At 36.7% G+C, this 20,299-nt stretch overlaps 1 long non-coding RNA gene across 1 annotated transcript; it reads left to right on the top strand.

Moving 5' to 3' along the window:
• Positions 1–11,854: 11,854 nt before the first annotated feature.
• Positions 11,855–13,204, top strand: LOC126380174 (uncharacterized). Its single transcript, XR_007568432.1, has 2 exons — positions 11,855–12,077; positions 12,294–13,204. It is a non-coding gene; the product is annotated as an uncharacterized LOC126380174 (long non-coding RNA).
• The last annotated feature ends 7,095 nt before the right edge of the window (positions 13,205–20,299 follow it).

The raw sequence follows: 20,299 nt of genomic DNA, 5'->3' as shown, positions 1-20,299 counted from the left end.
TGATGAGTAAAACTACACATTACACAAATTTAATCGGTTATAAAAACTTATTTTTCATTGTACATTTATTTTCCTGAATTAATGAATGAAAATATCAAGTCGTTTGTGTTATAAAATAGCTAATCCAACTTACCATGAATATCGTATTTTTTTTTATTATTTTAGTAAATATATTTTGCTTACTGCTTAGTGAATGATAAAAAAATAAGTGACTAAAATGACAAAGATAAATTTTACTTAATGTAAGTTAAGTATTGGGTAAAATGCTTTTGAATGATGATTTGTTTAAATATACTCGTAGAAGTATAATTACTGCATAACTTATTGCTTTAAGTTGAGAAAGTAGCACTTAGGAGAAAAATGTATCAATAAACATCATTGGTGTCTTCATCGAAATATTTTAGTATTAATTTATTGTTTATATACGCACTTAAATTTGGTAACAAAATCATTTGTATAGCGTTAGCGTTATAAAGTAAAAAATGAAGATCAATAAATCATACGTTTGCTTACAAAAAACAAACAGTTTTAGCGCTTAAACACTGAAACAGAATTCTTTTCAAATAACTTCGAACAATTACCACTTTAATACACCTAAACTAAACATTGCCCATGTACAGCGAGATCCTGAATACTGATTACAGTTTCCGTACTCCCTCCTTTCCAGTCCTAAGCGACATTCAAACCTTCGCTGACACGATCATTCCACAGGATACGTCCATCCCTTGTATCCCAGATCGCAAGAATCGGCTAGCACGGCATAGCAGCTTGACAGCTAAAACTCACGCAACCATTGTTGATCGACCTACAAAATCCACCGAAAATGCCTACGACGATGGGAACGACACCGACAGTTCTACTCCGGATCATTCCAACCTGCGACATTCATCCATATGACAGCTTACTTGATCTGAGTGGAACTCAGCTAAAGCAATCGAGTGATACCTGCCTCCATCTTCCAGCCAGCTCCACTTCACTCCCATGCACCGGTCGCACCCGCAGCCAAGTGTTCATCCTGCCAGTTCCCTTCACGCCCGTTCTCTCGTCCCCTAAAGATGAGCCTCCACAGCGTTAACGGCTGGGAAGGGCATGCACACATTGCCAATTGATTAACACACATTTTAATTCAGTGATTGTGACTAATAAAATGGTAAACCTAGCTTTGAAATTCAATGTAACCATCGTCAAATCGAGTGCAAGCTTGTTAAAGTCAGTTTTATCGTTAAATTATACGAAAAGAAGAAAAAACAAGATAGAATGAATATAAATAATAATAAATAATTCGCAATATACGATAATTTCAGCACATGATTTAACCGATCTAAAAAAACCCAATAAGCTTAATAACAGAGATGAACTGTTCAGTCTTTTCAAGAAGTGCCATCCTAATAAAGTTACGTTAAACTTAAAAGTTCTGATATGATAACGTTATTCGAGAAAGGTTGGTCATTTACGATTCGGTGCCTGGGTAGTAGTACTTTTATGTCACGTCTTTCGCGAACGCGACCTAAAGCTACATACAGTTGACCGTGACTAAACATGTCAGATCTAAGATCGACCCCAACGCGACTAATCGTTTGACCCTGGCTCTTGTGAATGGTCATTGCATAACACACCTGCAATGGGAATTGACGGCGACACATCTCGTAAGGGCTGTTATGTTCTATAGGCGCTTTAAAAAGAATTCGAGGGATCAAATAATCTCCTAGTTCACCTTGTTTCCGAACTTTAATAATATATGGAGATGTTTCAACGACTATTACTTTGGTGCCATTTACTAAGCCGTCCGCGAAACTAAGATTACGCGTGATTACACAAACACATTCTAATTTTAATTGTAAGTCGAAATCTGGAACACCTTGTGGTCGAAGTGTATGTAAAAATTCAGGACTAAAATATACTTGATCAGCGTTGTCACTTAAAACTTTGTCTATGGCATAAAAATGTAATACTTCTCCTGGTAGTTTGTCTAAAATAACGGCATTAATTTCTCTAACTGCATCGTTACGGGTGCATAGAATCGCTCTGAAGGAGCATACGCCTGGCTCAGTAAGGGTAACTTCTGGAAATACAAAATCAATTAAATCTTCTAATTCAGTAACATAATCAATGGATTCAAGTTGGACTAATTGCAAATCATTATTATTTGTTTCTAACCTATGAGTAGGTAATGAATTTGAACCCAGTTTTAAAAGAAATTCTGCATACTGTGCGTCATCCTTACATCTCTGTGAAGTTACCAAACTAAATTTTTTCAACTGTTTCCAAATAGGAGAAGTTTTTAGTGACGCGTTTAATATATCAAAATTCGTTCGTGCTTCTGGGACTACAGGAGGAATTTGACGAAAATCTCCTGCAAAAATAATTATTTTAGAACCAAAAATTTTGTCTGACCTCATCAAATCCTGCAATGATCTATTTAATAAATTTATAAGGTATTTATGAGCCATCGGCGCTTCATCATACACAATGAGATTAGAATTGTAAATCAATTCAGCTCTTTGAGTACCATTTGAGATGTTCCAGTATCCGCTATCATCTAATAGATGTAAAGGAAATCTAAACAAGGAATGAGCCGTCATTCCGTTTGTGTAATTTTGAGCAGCAATTGCAGACGATGCACAGGTTAAAACTATACCTTTAAGGTTACCGCGGATATATGCAGTTATGACCTTCAATAAAAGCGTTTTTCCGGTGCCGGCGGGGCCATCGATAAAAATCGCACAGTTGTTGGATTCTCGGTAAACACTATCAACGCAAAGCTTTTCCACGTAATCGAATACGGCACGTTGATCGGGAGATAACTGTGGCAACCACTCTTCTACGTATGATTTCAAACTATCTAAATCATATTCAGTGCGTTCCCTATCCAACTCCGTTGACCTGTAAACTACTTCCGGCAAACCTTGTTCTATTAACGAAGTTCCGTGTCTGCGTAGCATTCTATCTATTTGAATGAGGCACATGTTAAACGCGTTTTCTTCGTCATCTGGCACCCTGTAAAGGAAATCTTCGGCCAATTGACGTTTATACGTGTTCCACAGTGACGCCACTGAGGCACCATTAACAGCCAGCGTTACAAAAAAGCTACGAAGTCGTGGTCCGGTTAAAAAAGTGGAAGCTTCTTCCATAGCCCGTTCATATTCGACTGCGTCGTCCGCAAGTCCTACGAATTTGGCAGCTTCTTGAAAAGTTGTGCAATTTGGACCTCCAATTTGAAGTAAATCCGCGAAACTACGACAAGGGTAAACACTTAAAAGAAGTCTTAAAAAGAACTGTTCACCTCTGTTCGGCGCGACCCAAAATAGACGCGCGACGAGCTCACCCCGCATTCTACGTGTAAGAAATTTGCCGTTTTGCATTTGCACCGCCTGAACTGTCTTTAAACATGGATCTTTCGCATGAATGTTATAATTTTCAAAAAAGTCTAAGTAGGATACCCGATCAAACTCCTCAGTTAAAGGCCTACTGAAATAGTCTAAAAGATCTGAACCTGCATTATTAACTGCCTCGTTCGCGTGGCCAGGCTTAAAAAATACCGAATTTTGATCGGGCAAATGTACTGTTAACATTTTTACCGTAGGGTTCCTAGCTACAATATCAAATTCGAGAACACGCCACGCTGCTTCGCTAGAACTAATATATCGCTTAGTGACATATTGTTCGATTTCATCCTCACGATGTTCTTCATCAACAACGGCAATACGGGCTTCATCAGGTCCTTTTGTCATATATTTAAATAAATACTTAATTATAGCACGCTGTGTGGACACTTCTAAATTTATGTGAGCATCATATTTTAGGAGAAGAGCAGGATTATAAGGAACGACCCACAAATCATTAACTATTACGTCTCTGCCGCGATATTTAATAATCGCCTGATTTTTACTATTGCGACGTAAATGTATAAAACCTCTATCGTCACTGAAGGTGACTGGTGTTTCTTTTTTTGGAAAATATTTTAAACAGTTTTTTTTCTCACTATTCCAACACGGCAAATTAGTTCGGTAAGGAGGGCCGCATGGACCGTGTATCATGTGATCCATGACAACTTTGTATAATAAAGTTTGTGCTGGATCGGGTATGGTAGCTCGAACAAACTTATCAATATCCAGACTTTCTACTGGTCCACCACCTTCCACTCTAAAAGCAATATGCGCGTGTGGTAGTCCTCTTTTTTGGAACTCTATAACATGCATTATATAAACAATTTTTCCGAACCATTTACCCGATTTTAAATCTTTTAATAACTCTCCGAGTTTTAAGTTGAAAACTCGAGCACAAGTAAGGGGGTCTTTTGATCGACCTGATAATGTTGAATTTTTTATTTCAGGCCAGTTGGGGTTACATGTTAAAGTTAAAAAATATGATGGTGGACCTAACCTGTTTACCATTGCTATAGCATCCAGGTATTTCTTTTTCATGTACCGTGGACCCCCTGTGAATGAGCTAGGTAAATAAATTTTACCAGGTTCTACTCCACCTTCTCCTAAAATAAACTCGTCATTAATTAATTCTTGGAGTGGAGCTACTCTTAGCCTGTTTTGTTGTTTTGTTTGGCTATTTTTCAAAAACCGCAAGCGTTCTTCTAAAACTCTACAAAACATATCGACTAACCACTCTTCAGATAAACGACCAAATATGCTAAATCGCGATTCGGATAAAAGTAAACAACGGACATATTTAACCTGATTAAGCTTATTGCCCTTATTATCTCTCATATCTGGATGCCAACCAGTATTTCCGTGAGGATATAAGAGAGGATACTGGAAAGTCTCGTATAAGGAATCCATTATATCTATTGTTCGAGGCCTACCGTCTGCTATCTTTTTAACTACAATACAGCGTGGAGAAAATTCTTCGCGGTCTGTACTAATAATTGCGGCAATTTCTTGACCAATAGGTTGATCTCCGAGGATGTTACCATGAGTCGCACGAGTAGTTTTTTCGAACTTCAAGAAAGCTTCTGATGATACCTCTAAACTTAACCTTCTAAAACAATTTATGTACGGATTAACTGTGTGCATGAAACCTGTAATCATTCGAACTACCGTTTTATCTAAACTTAATTCGCCAGCTAAACTCTCTCTTTCGCTACTGTCATTTATGTAAAAATTAATATTATTAGGACTTTCATTGTAAGACAAATCAAAGATACGGTGGTAAATACGTCCTTGAATTTTTAGAAAAGATATACCTTCTGGATGATGGTAACCGTGGGAAACACCTAATGCTGAAAATGCAAAAATATTATTGTAAGCGCGTGGTCTATTTAAAAAAGCTGAATTTGAATAAAATTCTTCATTTAATGGGAGAAAATTTTGAACGTTATAATCTCCTGAATGACAACACCATTGTCGACGAGTTTTCTCTTCTTCGAACAATGGAGCATTACAATTTGGACATCTATATGTCTTATCAGACAGAAGCGACGTATTTTTTAAATTATATAATCTAATAATATTAAGATCGTGTCCCTGTTTTTCACCTATAAAATTTTTTGAATATCTCAGCGGCGTTTCTATGTTACGACTATTTTCTGTATATCTTTGTGCTGCTTTTTTGTTAATTTCGGGGTGGAGCTCGTAATAACGTTGAACGGCCGCGCGATGAACGTCTGGGTTGTTCTCGTTATAACGTTGAACGGCCGCGCGATGAACGTCTGGGTTGTTCTCGTTATAACGTTGAACGGCCGCGCGATGAACGTCTGGGTTGTTCTCGTTATAACGTTGAACGGCCTCGCGGTTAATGTCTGGATTGCGTTCGTTGTACCGTTGAACGGCCTCGCGGTGAATATCTGGATTGCGTTCACTATACTGTTGAACTGCCTTGCGATTAACAGCGGGGTTTTTCGTTGTGTATTTCCTGACAGCTTCGCGATGCGCGTTTTCTTTACTTGGTTTCGGTCCGCGTTTCTGTTTTTTGGGTCGGCCACCTTTATTTTTAACGCATTGGCTTTCGTCTTGATTACTGATTCTTTCTAATAGGACAACTGGTTTTAAAATTGTCAGTTTTATATCACTTGTAGTGTTATATACATCTACCGGATTTGAATCAACTTCCAATTTACTAATATCAAAATTTTGCACAGAGGTTTTAAGCGGGGCCAGGGTTGATTGATAGTTCATCAAAATCGAATCTAAAGTTTGATTCTCATTCAGTAATGATGATGATATTAAATCTACTAAAATGGATTGTGACGTTTCGGAACTAACCTGCGCTTCGTTTTGCCATATAAGGTCGTCATTTAATACTCTTAATCGGGTTAATGAGTATTCGGATCCGTCGTAAACTTCATTCGCGAGCAAAAGTTTGGCTAGCGCTTCGGTTGAATTACATTTAAATAAACGTGCTACGTAAGGACCATCTTCTGGCTTACCCGTTCCTATATTAATGTTGTTGCTGTTAACTGCATGGCTGTTAAAGAAATAATATTCACCATTAAAGCGCCAAAAACTAAAAGTATAACCCTGACCCGTAAACAATATGCTATCGGTACTGTCGTTGTGATTTGAGTTGTTCACATTATAAGCGAATTGCGAATCGACAGTATAGTCATTAGTATTAAAAAACACTCTATTGTCCAGTATATTCTTTAACGTTAATAAACCTATGTCTTTATTCGCGGGAGTTGTAGGATACGTATTAGAAATGATCCAGTTGTCCTCCATACTAACTATATGTGCGACGTTATCCCCGACGCGAAGCTCATTGGGTAATTCATCTGGCATAAAATAACTGACACCCCTCTGAAGTAGATATTTTAACTGCATGTAAAGTGTATCCCCCATTCTTAAAATTTCATCAATTTCGGCAGTAGTGAAAGATGCGCGATTATGGAACACTGAATAAATTGAAGCGCATGCTGAGATAACCGTACATTGCGAATTATTACCTTCATACATATCGGAGCCTTGGTGTGTTAGACCTAAGGATTCAGTAAATTTTAGATATTAATTTATTTAATAGATAAGGTAATACACCCTATTATTGACACCCCTACTGACTATTAAGAAAAAAAAATAAGAACATTTTGATATATTCCTTGCATTTTGATATATTCGGTGCCGAAAAATGATTAGACCGTACCAATCATTTAAGGTTCTAATAATTAGGCAGTTTACCCTACATAAGTACTTAAATTAAAATATCAATTATCAATATTATCATTCTCCAACAATCTATTTTTTAATAAAACAATTATTCACCGATATTATTATAGGGAATGCAATAATTATTATATGAGAATTAAGTTACCTACCTAATATAAAAAAAAACTACGCATACATATAAAATTTCAGTCGGATCAATAAACCTAGGTAGGTGATTTTTTTAATAAGTAGTTAAAATGGCATTCGTTTAAGCACTTTCACACAGTGCCGCCAGTTCGTGCCGCACAAAGCCGCCGCCGATAATCATTTCAGTCGCGACGGTCATGTAGAGCACACATTGTGGTTGAACATCAAAGGTCGATGAATTAAGTCGACAACATTGCCATCGTAGCTGTGGCTGAAGTGAAAAAAATACGAGGCGCCGACTTTACAATATAGAAAATGGCTAAGCAACTTTCTCGAAAAAACACATACTTAAGATTACGCCTATTTTCCGTTGGGATCGGCCACGCAATTCCACTTACTACGATCCTGACACATCACTTTCGCTTCTACTACTCTTATCAAAGTACACTCATTTATGCATGCTCGCCGGTTCCCAGTACTCTTGACCGTGGCTTTTCTTTAAACATCCTGAAATTAATCGAGGTATGTACCACCTAGGCCATCCACTTCGGATTTTACCACTTACATCCGTATAATAAATCTTGGCCTTGTCCAACCTATCTAAGCGTCCTTTTGTCAATTCTCTTCACTACATTTTCTTTTACAACAGTCCCTTAACACACTATTTTATCATTCAAAGTTATCCCACTCATACTCCTCAACGTTCTCATTAGTAACCTTTTGACAGTTTTAATAAAATATTAAGCAATTGAAAATTACATCATTGTAACATAAATATTTAATTCAGGTACCTAATAAAATGACTTTAAGACCAATGACATCGAGAGGGTGCCGTACCGGTATACAAACATTCAACTCAATTGATGTAACGCAACGCAAACCCTCGTTATAAAATATTTAGAAGACATGTCGATTTATTACACTGCACTTTACTTAAATAAAGGATTATACAGTCTGTTCTCTGCCTACCCCAATGGAAAATAGGCGAGATATTATGTATGTACGCAATGCAGCACTCTATTGACGGAATATTTCGAAAATTTAATGTAAAATAACAGGAAAACGTTATGCCACAGTTTTTGTTCTTCTTTTGATCTTGTTGCATCATAGTGTGAGATTATTTCAGACTAATACAGGTGAAGTAGGTACGTATATTTGTCAAAAATTTAAAAAAAAAACCAGGCAAGTGCGATTTGGACTCGCGCACCGAAGGTTTCGTCCACAGAAAAGGTTAGTAAAAGAAAATTCTGATGCCGAAATTCAAGTATCTAGATATAAGACGATCGAGTTGAACGTCACTTAAGCTATAGGCATCAAATAAAGAATAATACTACGTTAGAATGGTCTGTCTCGCTCGTACTTATGCGTTAGACGTGTATCTACGTATGATACGTATACATACTTACATACACAGATTTTTCCTTTACTAACATTTTCTGTGGACGGAACCTTAGGTACATATACACATAAAATATAGTATAACATAGTATATATGCCTACCTATATTATATTTTTACTGTATCAGGGTTGTGGAGGTATGGTATTTTTAGACACTCATTGTATTCGGCATTTTCCATATCTTTAGATAGCTGTAAAGTAATAAACAAAATAATTATAAAGTTGTTACTTTATTTTGCTTATTACTTTATAGCTGTCACAAAAAGTAATTAAAAAAATAAAACGGACTTCAAAATCTGTCAAATAAATAGTAAGAAATAATATTTAGTTGAATACATTAGAATCTAAATTTTGAAATTACTTTTTATTTGTATAAACTCAAGTGTCCCTAATAATATTAATACGCCAGTGACCATCGTTACCAAAACACTGAAATATTATAAAATGTCTTATAATTTGTTTAATGTATGTAGTGTCCGACACACCCTTGACCGTTTTCCAATTTTCTTTAATTTACTCTCAAACCATTAGTATCCATACTTACTTAAGCTCTAAGCTTCTATTAGTATAGTCGAAACACAAAGTTCCTAATTTTTAACTGTTTTTCAACCATAAGTTGGAAATTTCTAAACCAATTTTGATGAAACTTACATTCTTTTCTATGTTGGACGATACTTAATAAAAAAGCATTGCAATACGATTTGTAGTTTTTACGAAATGCATGGACAAACATACAGGCATGTATATGGAAAATTTAACACACATTACAATATACATATGGGTCAAATTGATAACCTTTTTTTTGAAGTCGGTTGAATTAGATTAGTTTCCTTCAGTCCCCACCACATGGTCATCAAGATATATAACCATATCCCTAACCATATTCAAAATATAGACAAACCTACATACACCCTTTAACAGTCATTTAAATAAGTTTATTGTAGACAAATGTTATTATAGCATTCAAACTTTTTTTTTTCAGATAAACTAAATACTTCAAAGCTTCGATATCTCTATATCTATATACTTACTTAATAACTTGTTTGATATAATTTTGTTATTATAAATAGCTGTATTATATAATTAAGTAGGTAAATTTATAATAATTTTGTTACCTAGTTACTACTTATTTCTATAATTTTTAGTTAGTTATCTTATAATATTATTATAAGATTGGTTATAGTTGTATTTAACCATCTGTAGTAACTTGTAATTTTTGATAAAATACTCTACACATAAAACAGACATAATTATTTAGTTGGCTTTTTCACGATTTTAGAGAAAGGTTTAACTATTCACACAGAATATTAAGAGAGTGATTGGTATTAGTATAGCATAGAATAAGTAATAATACTACGGTCATAGGTTAACTTTTGTGTGTACTATAGGTAATTTTTTACAGACCTACTTATTACAGGTCATCTAATGAGTGAAGTTACTGTTGTGCTACAACATGGGTTGCTGTCAAACCACAATCACACTCGGATTGTTATAATTTAAAAAGGATTCAATCTTATTATTATTATCTATAGTGTTATGATCTCATCTAAATTTATCATAGGTTAATTAACTTATTTCATATACCTACCAACATACTTACATAATCTAAAAAAATATTAATAGTAATTAACTATCGCCTATTCTAGTCACACAGCATAAGTAGGGGCAATGCAATTGATTTAAGTAAGTAGGTACCTATTGCCTGTTATTAAGTAAAGTTTTTTCCATGACTGATGTCAAGCGGCTATTTTATCATCATAAAATCAATCGATCGTTTGGTAAACTGGAATTAAACTCGTTAAAATCTAAATACTTACCGGCACCGATGCAGGTTGCAGCAGGCTCGTCGTCGACGCGACGGCGACGCATTGTAGAGCACAATGGAATTTCGACGCTTGAACGCTTCATCTGTAAACAAACCACTTCTGTACTATTTGTGTTTATCTAATAGACAATAAAATAAGAATTATAGCTTTAAGTAGGTACGTACTTACCTTTTAATGTTTCACTTTCATTATGTGAAAAAGAGAAAATCAGTACAGATAGTTAAAGATCTTACAATTATAATAATTATGTTTATATGGCTAACTATTTTACGATTTTAAAGATTATATACCTAAATATATTTATAAATAATGTTAAATTATCAATAACAAAATCAACTTACCTTTGGAATCTTGAAATACAAGTGAAAAAACGCTTGTCACTTTTTCGCGCCAACGGTTTGGGTACTGAGTTTACTTTTTTTTCCATGAGACAAAGAAATTCTGGCAACGCAGATTCAAACAGCCAATATCGAAAAATATTGAGGTACTTTTTTCTTCACTCGGTCGCATAGATGTCGATGGAATTAAATAAATAAGCAATATAAAATCTAATTGCTTTTTGTTACTTCAGTACAATTTATTAAAAGCAGTGAATATTGAGTATTTTCATTAATTTTTCCATTGTTTTTTGGCGGGAAAGTTGTTTTCTTCATTGAATAATCTATTTATATTTAATACGAAAAGAAGAAGTAATCGAAAAACATTCACTTAAGTGTTATCATATCGGAAAAATATATAAATATAAATAATAAACAAACATTCAATAACAAAGTGGTACTATCTATTTTCACTTCATGCCAAGAAGCCGCTTCATAACTTGAAAATTTATGCGGACTTTTGAGTTAATTCGTATCACAACCTAAAGGTCTATGTAACCAGGCCAAAATTTCCAAAAAGAAAAAAAGATGAGGCTATAATTATGACATAATAACACATTTGCGTAACCTGTGGATTCCATTGCTTACCGATTTGAAAATATGAAAATACGTTTATAGTTTTTAACGAATTTAACGTACCTAGTATAGTATTTGGCTGTATGGGTTATGTTTCCCTTTGCCTGTCCTATGTACAAAATAACCAAAAAAAAAAACTAAACAAAATGGTCTTATGGTCTCGTTCTGTGGTCTCGTTGCCGAGAAGTTCTCTTGATAATTTCCTGTGCTACTTTGAAGTACTTTGTTAGAATTTGTAGCTTACAAGTTCACCGTGCGAGAGCGTCGACATTCTACTGTAAAAACTTCCAGAGCCATTGTGTGTTTTGGATAGAGCCGATATGATAAAAAGTTTGTGGATAATGTTCGTTGATAAATTGCAATGTAAGTAACATACAATCAATGACATTGTTATTATATATGACAACTGTTATTATATAGTTATTTATTTATAGTGTGAATGCTGATCGACTTTGTCATACTAACTCATACTCATACTAAGAGATGTAAGCAACAATAACAAGTTTCCTGAAGAATGTTCCAATCGGACAGTTGGAAACAAATATGTCTGTATAAGTTGTGGAATATCTTTGGGAAGCAGTCACGAAGATAAAATCACAGGCCATGGGCTTATGGAAAGAAGTGAAGAGTGGTATTATATAGAAAAACAATCTCCGAGATAGGTATTAAAGTATTAAGTATTTTATATGTTGTACATGAAAAATATTGTGTTTCAATCATAAATGTTATAAGGCAATCCTTAATTATGATTAAAACATTGTTCTAATTTTAATTTATTGTTGGCAATGTTTCAGTTCCATTCCTACACATTAAATAATATTGATACAATCGGGCATATTGTGCAATATACTATTAAAAACATTCATGTTTGCTTTCAGATGCCTGATGGATGCCCATGTATGCATTGTTTGCAGGATGAGCTCACCTCAAAAGCATTAATATCTAGTGAACATAAAAGCTGTGTTGTGTGTTGTTGCAATGTATATAGTTCTATTTATTAACCCCCGACGCAAAATTGTGTATATGTGTCTATCTGTAGCATCGTAGCTCCCAAACGGATGATCCGATTTTAATTTTTTTTTTGTTTGTAAGTTATATTAGTCGAGAGTGTTCTTAGCTATGTTTGGTAGAAATCGGTTCAGGTCTTCAAGGTCATCAGAGATGTTTGTTAAGTGTGATAGGAATGTTACACGCTCAGTTTGCTTGCAAGCATAGGTATGTGGGATAAGTTATTTTTTGCTTTTTATAGGGTTTTTTTCACCTTTTTTCATAATAATTGAGTACTTTTGTTTTGTCGGGGTTTTTTTTTTGTTCATAGATGTTGGTAAACTATGAGTTTATATCACTTTATAATTATTATAATTTATATTATTAAATCATTAAATAGATAAAAACCTGTGTATATTTTAATGTTATTGTTAAGTTTATTCTCTACCTACTTACTAATATGTTACCATATTAAGTCTGTTCAAAAATCATAAATAGGTACTTGTTCTTCTTCTATCATGTAGGTTGTGAAGTGGATGACCAACCTCAACCAGGGTTATTGCTGAGCCGCCAATGTCGTTGGATCAGCCAGCAATGTCCTAACTGAATCAGGGATCACAAAGAAATTTTTGTGTTTTGTCCCCACCGGGACTTGAACCTGGGACCTCCGGAATGTTAGCCACTGGACCACATAGGCCGAGAGTATATGGTTAAGTTGCTGTTTTATTTCAACTATTTAATTAAATGTAGGAATATTTTGTATGAGTATGAATTATATAATAAAACAAATTATTTCTAAAAATATATCTTTCATTATGTTTTTAATAAAATTGTTTCTTTTTAAAATTATTTTGAAAAAAAAATAGTAATCACGTCGTTTAGCACCACTTTAACTGATAGGATCTCACAATCAATGTTTTTTGTGGTATCAAAATTGTTAGTTAAATTTAATTTTTGACCTCTTGGGACCAGATTTTCACATCAAACATCCTTTGGTGGTCTTTATTGGTCTAAATGCAAGACAAATATAATTACAGAATCTATAGGTACCAATGAGGGACTTTCCAGGCTAGGTTCTCAAAAAAAAATACAGATGGCGCTGTCCAGATTTAACATGATGTGTTATTGGTGCTGATTCCAGTACACACTAAGTTTATTTGAAGTTATACCTGTCATTTTATTATCAGGTGACGGGTAAACGACAGGCTTAAAATTTATGGAATAGGTTCACAATAATTTTAGTCAGAAATTAAAAAAACCCAGCAAAAGTTGACAGCACACATGTCACCGGCGATAGAAATATGTTATGCGAAATAAAAGTTGCTCCAGGTTTTATAGTTTTGCCAGGCCGTAGGGTGTCTCCCTGATGCGAAGCATGTCACCGGCGATAGAATATGACCAAATTTAAATAGGTCTCGGGGCGTAGTGTGTCTCCGTGACGAGGAGCAGTTTTCGAAGACCGGGAAGTAATTCCGTACTCTACATGACGTTTGATCACACCTCCCATACATCATTTTTAGCCCCGAGGCTTTTTCTGTATAAGGGAAATTTTGTATGGCGGCCATCTTGTTTTTCCGCCATTTTGTTTTTTTTTCACCGGGGATAAAATTTGACCAAGATTTAAATAGGTTTCGTGAAAAAAATATTGCTCCAGGTATTATAGTTTTGCCAGGCCGTAGGGTGTCTCCCTGATGCGGAGCAGTTTTTCAAGATCGAGCAGTATTGAAATACTCAACATGACGATCCGATCACATCCCTATACATAATTTTTACCCCCGAGACATTTTCTGGAAAAACAAAATTTTGTATAGCGGCCATCTTGTTTTTCGCCATTTTTTTTTTTTTCACCGGGATAAAATTTGACCAAGATTTAAATAGGTCTAGTGAAAAAAATAGTTCCAGGTGTATAGTTTTTCCAGGCCGTAGAGTGTCTCCCTGATGCGGAGCAGTTTTTCAAGATGGAGCAGTATTGAAATACTCAACATGACGATCCGATCACATTCCTATACATCATTTTCACGCCCGAGGCATTTTCAGGAAAAAAAAAAATTTGTAGCGGCCATCTTGAATTTCCGCCATTTTGATTTTTTTTCAACTGCAATAAATTTGACCAAGATTTAATAGGCCTGGTGGAAAAAAATAATGTTCTAGGTGCGATAGTTTGGCCAGGCCGTAGGGTGTCTCCCTGATGCGGAGCAGTTTTTCAAGATCAAGCAGTTGTTTCATATTAAGCTTGACGTTCCGATCACACCTCCCATACATCATTTTTACCTCCGAGACATTTTCTGGAAAAACGAAATTTTGTATGGCGGCCATCTTGTTTTTCCGCCATTTTGTTTTTTTTTCACCGGGGATTGGATTTGACTAAGATTTAAATAGGTATCGTGAAAAAAGAATCGATCCAGGTGCGATAGTTGCGCCAGGCCGTAGGGTGTCTCCCTGATGCGGAGCAGTTTTCCAAGATCTGGAAGTTTTCCCATACTCACCGGAAGATTTGGATCACACCCCCCATACATCATTTTCACCCCCCGATGCTCCTTCTGGGAGAACAACCCTGTCAGTGAGTCAGTGAGTCAGTCAGTCAGTGGGTTTGTAGCTATATATAATATAAAACTAGATGTCGCGTGGTTCGCTCGCAGCAAGCTGCTCGCGTGTCTTGTTTTCCCGCCATTTTTTTTAACCGCGATAGAATTGACCAAGACTAATGGAATAAGTCTCGTGAAATCAAAAAAGTTCTAGGTGCTATAGTTTTCGACAGGCCGTAGGGTAGTCCCCCTGATGCGGGAGCAGTTTTTCCCAAGATGACGTTCCGATCACACCCCAATACATCATTTTTACCCTCTTGAGACATTTTCCTGGAAAAACAAAAAATTTGTATAGGAGGCCAATCTTGTTTTTCGGCCATTTTGTTTTTTTTTTCACTGGCGATAAACTTTGACCAAGACTTTAATAGGCTTCGTGAAAACAAAAAGTTCCAGGTGCGATAGTTTCGCCAGGCTGTAGGGTGTCTCCCTGATGCGGAGCAGCTTTTCGAAGATCGAAAAGGTATTTCCATACTCAACAAGATGTTTCGATCAACATTCCCATACATCATTTTCTACCCCCCGAGCATTTTCGGGAAAAACTAAAAATTTGTATGGCGGCCATCTTGTTTTTCCGCCATTTTGGTTTTTTTTCACCGGAGATTGAATTTGACCAAGATTTAAATAGGTTTCGTGAAAAAAATATTGTCTAGGTTTTATAGTTTTGCCAGGCCGTAGGGTGTCTCCCTGATGCGGAGCAGTTTTTCAAGATCGAGTAGTATTGAAATACTCAACATGACGATCCGATCACATCCCTATGCATCATTTTCACCCTCGAGGCATTTTCATGAAAAACGAAAAATTTGTATGGCAGCCATCTTGTTTTTCCGCCATTTTGATTTTTTTTCACCGGCGATTGAATTTTACCAAGGTTTAAATATGTCTCGTGAAAACCAAAAAGTTCTAGGTGCTATAGTTTTGCCAGGCCGTAGGTTGTCTCCCTGATGCGGAGCAGGTTTCGAAGATTGAGAACATTTTCCTTACTCGACAAGACATTCCGAATACATTCCCATACACAGTTTTAACCCTAGATGCTTTTTCTGGAAAAAACAAATTTTGTATGGCGGCCCCTCTGTTTTTCCCGCCATTTTGATTTTTTTTCACCCCACAAAGAATTTGACCAAGATTTAACTAGGTTTTGCGAAAAAAAATAGATCTCAGGTCTATAGTTGCGCCAGCCGTAGGGTGTCTCCCTGATGCGGAGCAGTTTCCAAGATCTGGAAGTTTTCCCATACTCACCGGAAGATTGGATCACATCCCCCATACATCATTTTTACCCCCCGACACTCCTTCTGGGAGAACAACCCTGTCAGTGAGTCAGTGAGTCAGAGCAGTCAGTCAGTACATGGGATTGTAGCTATATATAAGTATAACTAGATGTCCGCGTGGTTCGCTCGCAGCAAGCTGCTCGCGTGTCTTGATTTCCCGCCATTTTTTACCGCGATAGAATTTGACCAGGATTTAAATAGGTATCGTGAAAACAAAAAAGTCCTAGGTGCGATAGTTTCGTCAGGCCGTAGGGTGTCTCTCTGATGCGGAGCAGATTTCAAAGATCTAGAAGTTATTCTATATTGAAGTCGACGTTCCGATGATATCCCCATACACAGTTTTTACCCCGAGGCATTTTCAGGAAAAACGAAAAATATGTATGGCGGCCATCTTGTTTTTCCGCCATTTTGTTTTTTTTCTGCCGTCGATTGAATTCGACCAAGATTTAAATACATTGTGCGAAAAAAAAATTGATCCAGATGTGATAGTTTGCCAGGCCGTAGGGTGTCTCCCTGATGCGGAGCAGTTTTCCAAGATGACGTTCCGATCACACCCTATACATCAATTTTACCTCTGAGACATTTTCTGGAAAAACAAAATTTTGTATGGCGGCCATCTTGTTTTTCCGCCATTTTGTTTTTTTACCACCAGAGAATAGATTTGACCAAGATTTAAATAGGTTTTGTGAAAAAACAATCGTTCCAGGTGCGATAGTTTTGTCAGACTGTAGGGTGTCTCCCTGATGCGGAGCAGTTTTCCAAGATGATGTTCCGATCACACCCCTATACATATTTTTTGACCTTGAAGAATTTTCTAGAGAAACAAAATTTTGTATGGCGGCCATCTTGTTTTTCCGCCATTTTGTTTTTTTTCACGGGTGATAAAATTTGACCAAGATTTAAATAGGTTTGGTGGAAAAAAAAATGTTCCAGATGCCATAGTTTTGCCAGGCCTTAGGGTGTCTCCCTGATGCGGAGCAGTTTTTCAAGATCGAGCAGTATTAAAATACTCAACATGGCGATCCGATCACATCCCTATACATCATTTTTACCCCCGAGGCATTTTCAGGAAAAACGAAGAATTTGTATGGCGGCCATCTTGTTTTTCCGCCATTTTGATTTTTTTCACAGGCGAAAAATTTGACCAAGATTTAAATAGGTGTGGTGGAAAAAAAATGTTCCAGATGCTATAGTTTTGCCAGGCCTTAGGGTGTCTCCCTGATGCGGAGCAGTTTTTCAAGATCGAGCAGTATTAAAATACTCAACATGGCGATCCGATCACATCCCTGTACATCATTTTTACCCCGAGGCATTTTCAGGAAAAACGAAGAATTTGTATGCCGGCCATCTTGTTTTTCAGCCATTTTGTTTTTTTCTCACTGGCTATAAAATTTGACCAAGAATTTAATAGGTTTCGTGAAAACTAAAAAGTTCCACGTGCGATAGTTTCGCCAGGCTGTAGGGTGTCTCCCTGATACGGAGCAGCTTTCGAAGATCGAAAATTATTCCCATATCAACATGATGTTTCGATCACATTCCTCATACATCATTTTTACCCCGAGGCATTTTCGGGAAAAACGAAAATTTTGTATGGCGGCCATCTTGTTTTTCAGCCATTTTGTTTTTTTTTCACTGGCGATAAAATTTGACCAAGACTTTAATAGGCCTCGTGAAAACAAAAAAGTTCCAGGTGTGATAGTTTCGCCAGGCTGTAGGGTGTCTCCCTGATGCGGAGCAGATTTTAAAGATCGGAAAGTATTTTCATACTCAACAAGACGTTTCGATTACAACCCATACACAGTTTTTACCAACGAGACATTTTCAGGAAAATTGAAAAATTTGTATGGCGGCCATCTTGTTTTACCGCCATTTTGATTTTTTATCACCCGCGATTGGATTTGACCAAGATTTAAATATGTTTCGCGAAAGAAAAATTGCTCCAGGTTTTATAGTTTTGCCAGGGCCGTAGGGTGCGTCCCTGATGGCGGAGCAGTTTTTCAAAATCGAGAAAAATTCCATAGTCAACGGACTGTTCCGATTACACCCCATTCATCAGTTTTTACCCCGAGACATTTTTTGAAAAAAAACATTTTTTTGTATGGCGGCCATCTTGTTTTTCCGCCATTTTGTTTTTTTTTTTTCACCGACAATAGGAATGTGATCAAGATTTAAATAGGTTTTGCGAAAAATAGAATGTTCCATGGTATAATAGTTGCGCCAGGCCGTAGGGTGTCTCCCTGATGCGGAGCAGTTTTCCAAGATCTGGGAAGTTTCTCCCATACTCACCGGAAGATTTGGATCACATCCCCCATACATCATTTTTACCCCCCGACACTCCTTCTGGGAGAACAACCCTGTCAGTGAGTCAGTCAGTCAGTCAGTGAGTCAGTCAGTGGGTTTGTAGCTATATATAATATACTAGATGTCGCGTGGTTCGCTCGCAGCAAGCTGCTCGCGTGTACTGTATTAGTTCCAAGCTTTGTATGGCGGCCATCTTGTTTTCCGCCATTTTTTTACCGCGATAGAATTTGACCAAGACTTGAATAGGTCTCGTGAAATCAAAAAAGTTCTAGGTGCTATAGTTTTGCCAGGCTGTAGGGTGTCTCCCTGATGCGGAGCAGTTTTCCAAGATGACGTTCCGATCACCCCTATACATCAATTTTACACCCGAGACATTTTCTGGAAAAACAAAATTTGGTATGGCGGCCATATTGTTTTTCCGCCATTTTGATTTTTTACCACAGAGAATAGATTTGACCAAGATTTAAATAGGTTTTGTGAAAAAGAATCGTTCCAGGTGCGATAGTATCGCCAGACCGTAGGGTGTCTCCCTGATGCGGAGCAGATTTCAAAGATCGAGAAGTACTTCCATACTCAACATGACATTCCGATTACAACTCCATACACAATTTTTACCCCCGAGGCATTTTCAGGAAAAAACGAAAATTTTGTATGGCGGCCATCTTGATTTTCCGCCATTTTGATTTTTTTTCACCGGCGATAAAATTTGACCAAGATTTAAATAGGTTTCAAGAAAACAAAAATGTTGTAGGTGCGATAGTTTCGCCAGGCCGTAGGGTGCCTCCCTGATGCAGAGCAGATTTTCAAGATCGATCAGTATTTCCATACTCAACATGACCTTTCGATTACGCTCCCATACATTGTTTTTGCTCCCGAGACATTTTCTGAAAAACAAAAATTTAGTATGGCGGCCATCTTCTTTTTCGGCCATTTTGTTTTTTTTTTCACCGGCGATAAAATTTGACCAAGATTTAAATAGGTTTCGTGAAATCAAAAATGTTCCAGGTGCGATAGTTTTGCCAGGCCGTAGGGTGTCTCCCTGATGCGGAGCAGATTTCAAAGATCGAGAAGTACTTCCATACTCAACATGACATTCCGATTACACCACCATACATTGTTTTCACCCCTAAGACATTTTTCTGAAAAAACAAAATTTTGTATGGCGGCCATCTTGTTTTTCCGCCATTTTGGTTTTTTTTCACCGGCGATAAAATTTGACTAAGATTTAAATACGTTGTGCGAAAAAATCATTGTTCTAGGTGCGATAGGTTAGCCAGGCCGTAGGGTGTCTCCCTGATGCCGGAGCAGTTTCTGAAGATCAAGAAGTATTTCCATACTCAACAAGACGTTCCGATTACAACCCTATACACAGTTTTTACCCCCGAGACATTTTCTGGAAAAACGAAATTTTGTATGGCGGCCATCTTGTTTTTCCGCCATTTTGATTTTTTTTCACCGACAATAAAATTTGACCAAGATTTAAGAAGGTTTTGTGAAAAAAGAATCTTTCTAGGTACGATAGTTTTGCCAGGCCGTAGGGTGTCTCCCTGATGCGGAGCAGTTTTCCAAGATGACGTTCCGATCACACCCAATACATCATTTTTACCTTTGAGACATTATTTGGAAAAACAAAAAATTGTATGGCGGCCATCTTGTTTTTTGGCCATTTTGTTTTTTTTTCACTGGCGATAAAATTTGACCAAGACTTTAATAGGCTTCGTGAAAACAAAAAAAGTTCCAGGTGCG

The sequence above is a fragment of the Pectinophora gossypiella genome, chromosome Z (assembly GCF_024362695.1).
Source record: "Pectinophora gossypiella chromosome Z, ilPecGoss1.1, whole genome shotgun sequence".
Taxonomy (NCBI): Eukaryota; Metazoa; Arthropoda; class Insecta; order Lepidoptera; family Gelechiidae; genus Pectinophora; species Pectinophora gossypiella.
The sequence above is the reverse complement of the archived record's forward strand: the minus strand, read 5'-3'. Positions and strand labels throughout refer to the sequence as shown.